Source organism: Oenanthe melanoleuca, chromosome 3, assembly GCF_029582105.1.
Source record: "Oenanthe melanoleuca isolate GR-GAL-2019-014 chromosome 3, OMel1.0, whole genome shotgun sequence".
Taxonomy (NCBI): domain Eukaryota; kingdom Metazoa; phylum Chordata; class Aves; order Passeriformes; family Muscicapidae; genus Oenanthe; species Oenanthe melanoleuca.
The window spans coordinates 29,329,321-29,336,060 of record NC_079336.1 but is presented as its reverse complement, the minus strand read 5'-3'; positions in this window follow the sequence as shown (position 1 = coordinate 29,336,060).

The window sequence follows — 6,740 nt, the reverse complement described above, 5'->3', positions numbered from 1 at the left end:
GGTAAATTGAATTCATGTAAAAGTAGTGGATGGAAATACACTATATATTATAGTATAAAATAAAAGCCCCTGATTTGGGTTTGTTTTTTTGTTGTTTTGGTCTTTTGTTTGTTTCTTTTGTTGCTGGTTTTGGATTTTTCTTTTTAAACTAATACCCATGGAGTGTATTTGACCTGGAATAGGTCAAATATTTTTTGAATAGTAAATCCAACCTGTGAGCTCTGCAAAGTCAAACTTGCTAAATTTTTTACTTGTCAATTTCTTGCTGCAGTTAGTCAATGTGTATTTAAGCCAAAGTCAAAAAAACCCAGTATGTGGGAACTCACTAAGAAAAATATCTTTTTTAAAGGTATCTGTTGCAATAGTCTTTAAAAAAATCAATATATCTTTTTGCTTTTGTAGGTCTCTAAAGGAAAGTAATTGGGAGTGTACTTCAAGGTAATTTTTTTTTAGGAAGAAAAAGAAGAGAATTTGGCACAAAACTCTATATAAGCCTGAATAAATTGTCTTCATGTTGTCAACGTTAAGTGGAATCAGTCAAAGTACTATAAACAAAGAACAAAAATACGACATGTATTTCACAAAAATGCCTATAGGTAGGGCATATTTATGTGTACAGAACCCTTCCATAAAATACCTTAATTGTCTTTCTGTTGACTTCCTGTTATTTCACAACATTATTCCACTTGGCAGAGATATTTTCTGCTAGCAGCTAAATGTAATTTATCCCATAGCAAAAAATCTGCAAGAAACCAACCTAGAGTTTCCCTTTGAATTTTCTGGATGTTGACAAGTCAAACATATAGGAAAGAGAAGCAGCTGTGCCAGTATTTGTGTTAATTAATGCATCTGTTCTGCTCTATACTAAAGCATAAGAGTTTAGGATGTGCCTTAAGTACAGTAAAACTTTGCAAAGTGATACTCTTCTGGTCTTTTTATTTATTAAGTTTTATTTACTGACTGATGCTAAGATCATGCCATAAAAACTTAAGAATTCCTGAAGAGTATTCTCACTACTGAGCACTCCTCTATTTCCACTTAGTGCCTCTGCTTCTTATTTATTTATGCAGAGCTACACAGTTTCTGCCAGGGAGATGGAGAGTCTCCTCTAGCTGTTCTACACAATATTCTGATGAACTCTGCCTTTTCTTAGAAATAAATGCAATACTTTTACATATCTTTTCCTGCAGGAAGCAACCAGGGCATCAGGCCCAGCCAGCCTGGGTTTAGGAAAGGCAGGTCCTGCTTGATGAACCTGATCTCTTTGTATGACCAGGTGACCCAGCTGGTAGATGAGGGAAAGGCTGTGGATGTCATCTGCCTGGTCTTTTATACCATGGCATTCTCCTGGGGAAGCTGGCAGCCCGCAGCTTGGGCAGGTGCACTCTGCTGGATGAAAAGCTTTCAAAGAGTGCTGGTGAATGGAGTCATATCCAGCTGATGGCTGGTCACCAGTGGTGCCCTCCAGGACTCAGTATTGGGGCCAGTCCTGTTTAATGTTGTGATCTGGATGAAGAGATTGAGTGCACCCTCAGTCAGTTTACAGCCAGTGCCAAGTTGGGTGGGTGTGCTGATCTGCTGGAGGGTGGGAAGAATCTGGACAGTATGGATCACTGGGCCAGAGCCATTGTATGAGGCTCAGCATGTCCAAGAGCTGGGTTGTGCACTTGGGTCACAGCAACGCCCTGCAGTGCTACAGACTGGGGCAGAGTGGTTGGAAAGCTGCCCAGGGAAAAGGACCTGGAGCTGCTGGGTGACAGTGGCTGAACATGAGCCAGTGTGTGCCCAGGTGGCCAAGAAGGCCAATGGCATCCTGGGCTGTATCAGCAATAGTGTGGCCAGGGCAGTGATTGTCCCTCTGTGCTGGGCACTGGTGAGGCCACAGCTCAAGTCCTGTTTCCAGTTCTTGGCCCCTGGCTACAAGAAGGACATTGAGGTGCTGGAGCCAGTCCAGAGAAGGGCAAAGGAGCTGGTGAAGGGTCTGGAGCACAAGTCCTGTGAGGAGCAGCTGAGGGAGATGGGGTTATTTAGCCTGGAGAAAAGGAGAGTGGGGAGAATTATCACTGTCTACACCGACCTGGAAGGATGATGTTGCCAAGAGGGTTGGCCTCTTCTCTCAGGCATGTAGTGCCAGGGGACATGGCTCCAAGCTGTGACAAGAGAGGTTCAGATTTGACCTAAGGAAGAATTTCTTCACTGGAAGCATGGTGGTTAAGCATTGGAACAGGCTGCCAGAGGAAGTTTTGGAGTCACCATCCCTGGAGATGTTGAAGAAACAACTGGACATTGCACTTAGGGCTATGCTTTATTAGGCATGGTGATGTCCAGTCAAAGGCTCAATGATATTGGAGGCCTTTTCCAACCTTAATGATTCTATGATTGTTGAGAGGATTGTTGTCAGTTAAGACTGACAATTCCTAGTTCTTGTGTTTCAGCTTCAGTCTGAAATGTAGGGTCTGGCAGACCTGGCTGAGTTAATACTCACTCGAATTTAATTCAAACTGTGCACTCCATTTCAAGTGCAGAGATCCCCAAGTGCTTTATGTAAATCATCCCCTCTTTTCTCATGTCTACCATGTGTGTCTATCACAGCTATCTTGGACCTTGTGCTAGGAGCCAGTGAATTTGCATGAAAAGTTACAGAAGTATCATTTCAGAATGTGCTAACCTTTTTTTTCCTGTAAATGTAGAGCAGGCTGTTTCAGAATTCTCCATCTAGTCTGTAAAGCTGAAACAAGAGAAGAATTTTCCTTTTTGTGTGCTAGCTAACACCTGTGGGATTATCCCACCTGTATGAACCCCCTCCGGAATTCCACTTTTGCTCTCTCTCATGGAAATTGTTTGGCAGCCATCTCACTTTTAGACTTTCTTCTGAAACAATTCTCACTTGTCTGACATTTCCTCTCTTTTGCTCATGCTGCTGGAGGCCAATAAAAAGTAAATCTGCAGCCAGCTCCAGGTTTCTTTGCACTCCTGTGTGGTTCATCTCATTATGAATCCCTTATCATGTTAAGTTGTGCGCAGTGGAAGGAGTCATTACTTGCTTTAAAATTTCCTTTCTTTTCTGAATCTTTCAGCACCAGACCCATGTGCTGGGGCAAACTCTGGCTACACTGGTATGGTCTGCTGAATATATGCCTCTTCAATATTCTTATCTATTCAATATTCTTGTCATTATTTGGTCCACAGCCAGGTTCTGATTGTTTAGTCATTTATACTATTGGCTTATCAGATGCTGGTAAAGCCCTTTCAATAGGATGAACATCTTGCACATTTGGTCTCCCAGGCCATAAATTTTCAGGTGAAAATTTTAATATTCTGTTTCATCGTGAAACAGGCTCTTGCTGTAGTCTGAGACACTGATTATGGTTTGGGATTCTCCTCTGGTAGTTTGATAGAGAATCATAGAATCATAAAATGTTAAGGAAAGGGCTTTAAAAATCATTCAATCACAACCTCTGTTTCCACGTGCAGGGGCACCTCCTACTAGACCAGTTTGCTCTTGTTCACTGACCTGGAACACTTTCAGGGTTGAGGCATTCAGAATTTCCCTGGGCAACCTGTTCCAGTGTCTCACCATCTTCACAGTAAAGAATTTCTTTGTAATATCTAACATAAATTTCCCCTTTTTCAATGTCTGCCTATTACCCCTTGTCCTATCACTCTAGTTCCTGACAGAGTCCCTGTTAGGCTTCTTGACAGCCCCCTTCAGATACAGCCCCAACTTTCCCAGCCTGTCTTTGCAGGGGAATGCTCCAGCCCTCTTGTCAGTTTGTCAATGGCTCTCCTCTGGGCTTGCTCCAGCAGTTCCATGTCCTTCTTTTGTCAGGGGTACCAGAACTGGACTCAGCACTCCAGGTGGGGTCTCACCAGAGCAGAGTAAAGGAGTATAACCAACTCCTCCAACCTGCTGGCCACATTCCTTTTCATGCAGCCCAGGATTTGTTGGTCTTTCTGGGCTGTAAGTGAACACTGTTGGCTTATTTTGAGTTTTTCACCAGCCATCGTCCCCTATATGTAATTTTTGCATTTGCATGTGTTTTTCAGAGCTGCATAAATCCTCACATGTATGCCAGCATCTCACAACACTGGGATTGTCTCTGCTACTATCAGCTGAACAGATTGGGAATAGCAAATGAGAAATAACAAATTTATTTCAGTATTGGAAGAAAAGGTATTTACTGTTTGGGTCAAATTGTGACTCATTGACAGAGTGGAAGAAGAAGTGGCGAAGATAGAATAGGAGGAGTACAAAAATTTTAGGGTGCTGCAAATATGTAAATGAAAAATATTGTTGTGAAATTTAAACTAATTCAAGGAGGAAAGCATATGTTCATCTAGATGCCAGAGAGGACCACACACAAGACCCACATTGTCAATAAACTTGGTGGGTATTATTTTAACAAAAGACAGAAACCTTTGGTTATATGTTTATACATACATATGTATTCACTTCAATACACTAGAAAAAATATAAAGATTAAAAATCTACGCAATAGAGAAAGCAGAATATATATCGGGTGATGATCTTTGTAAAATATTTTTACCTGAGTTTTCTGAGATCTATTCTTAGAAAACTGGAATTCACTCTTTCCTGAAAATCCTTCTGGATTTCCTTTGGCCCTGATTCTTTAAATAGAAAATACAAAATACTATTGTAATTATATAGTAGGTTATAATATCTGAATAGATGGTATTTTATTTTAGAGAAGAAAAGCAGATTAAATGCAAAGCACCTTTGTCTGCTTTGATTAGTTTTGAAAGGTAGTTTGATCTGTTGAGCCCCAATTTGAAGAAACTTGTGAACTTGTGGGGCAAAATTAATATGGCTGTAGAAAAGCTAATATATAAAAATCTGCAACTATTGACCTGGAGGTTTAGATATGTGGAGATAGGACTCTGTAGAAAAGAAAGCAGTGAAAATATTTCCTTGAAACACAGGCAGACAAAACTCTGGTGTCTGGTCTAGATATCCAAAGCAGCCATGTGGGCATTCAGATCTCAGGAATGGAAAAGATGTCCACCTGGTGTGGTATGCAAATCTTGATAATGGGTTTAAGAAAGGTAAAAGTTTCAATTCAGGGTTCTTAGTGCTGAGACACAGTGCCAGTCCTGGGCAAAACAGAAATCCTGCTGGGGAGATTTTGTATGGTTTAGTCAATACATGCAATATTTAGCTTATTTTATTCTGGTGATTTTTCCTAGACAGAAGGCAGAAGAAGCTGACTGTCAATCCACTCAAATAAAGAAGGAATTTTTGCTCTGTGTCTAGGACTATGCAGTATTTCTGGCATTAGTTAGCATTTTCATTGATGACATGAGCAATGGAAGAATGAATATCCTTATTACATTTGCAGGCAACAGCAAGCTGGAAAAATGCAATAGAGGACAAGATCAGTATCTAGCCAGGACCCTGACAAATTGGAGAGGAGATATGAGAAAAATAAGATGTGATTCAGTGAGAATAAGCAAAGAGCTCTATACTTAGCCAGGAATGTCTGCTACGTAAATGCAAGATAGGAAACAACTGGTTGCCTTGTGGTTCTGCAGAGAAGGATCCCAAGGTTGTAGTGGATCATAGCTGGACATGACACAGCAGCACCACTGCACACAGTAAGGAAGACAAACTGCATCCCACCAGACTGTATCATAATTCGTGTTTTTTGTAAGACATCTGAAGAAATTCTTCTGCTCATCTGCTCATTAGCACCACGTTAGCTGCAACACTGTCTCCAGTTAAAGGGCTGTATTTTTTAAGACAGGTGTATATTGGTCTTAGGGACTATACTTTAATACAGGTTTATATTGGTCTTAAAGCGAGCATGGGTGGAGGCTGGAAAGTACAGTGGATAGGAGAAGTTTTAAATATTGTTGTTGATTGGTCTAGAGAAGGAAGGATTGATTTTGTATATTATATCAGAGTTGAAATACTAAAAAAGCTGTTGCACAATGAAGGGGGAAAGGGAATATATTAGCAGTGGAACAACATTAATGTGTTAAAAATAATTGCCTTACAATACAGCAAAAGAGACTTAGGCTAGACATTTGGAAAAACTTTCTAAGAATAGTGAAATACCAAGACAGATTGCCTAAAAAGGTTGTGTAATACTTGTCTACATTGTTACAGGCTTTTAAAGATTGTTTAAACAGGTATCTGCCAGGAATTTTTTAACTAAGCACTTAAAAATGAAATGTACACATATATAAAGATGTTCACAATTAAATAAAGTCACACTGATGGTACTGAAGCCACCTAGGTTCCTGAAACTGGTATCAGCTACTCAGCCAGTCTAATCTATTGCTGTGTAAGAACCTCTTCTGATGTTTAACTGAGACTTGGAGTTTGACTGAGCATCCTTATGATTCCAGCAACAGCATGTGCTGTGTGCCAGACTGTGCATATCCTGCCTATTGCCCTGCTACAGTTAGTGAACTCTTTTATGACCTTGGGGATACTGTTGAGGATAGACAGATGTTTTGGACCCATTCCTGGGCATCTCATTTCCACAGGATGATGTAATCCTGCCTGGAATACTTCTCTCTCTGACACAAAATTGCAGCCACTATCTGGGTGGGAAGGTGAAGTGTTGCTGTTTAGATATCCTTGTCTTTTCTTAGTGTATTTATAGAATCTTAGAATCTTTATGGTTGGAAAAGACCTCTAATTGAGTCCAGCAATTAACCTGACACTGCCAGGTCCACCACTACGCACCACATCTACACACTTTTTTAACACTCCC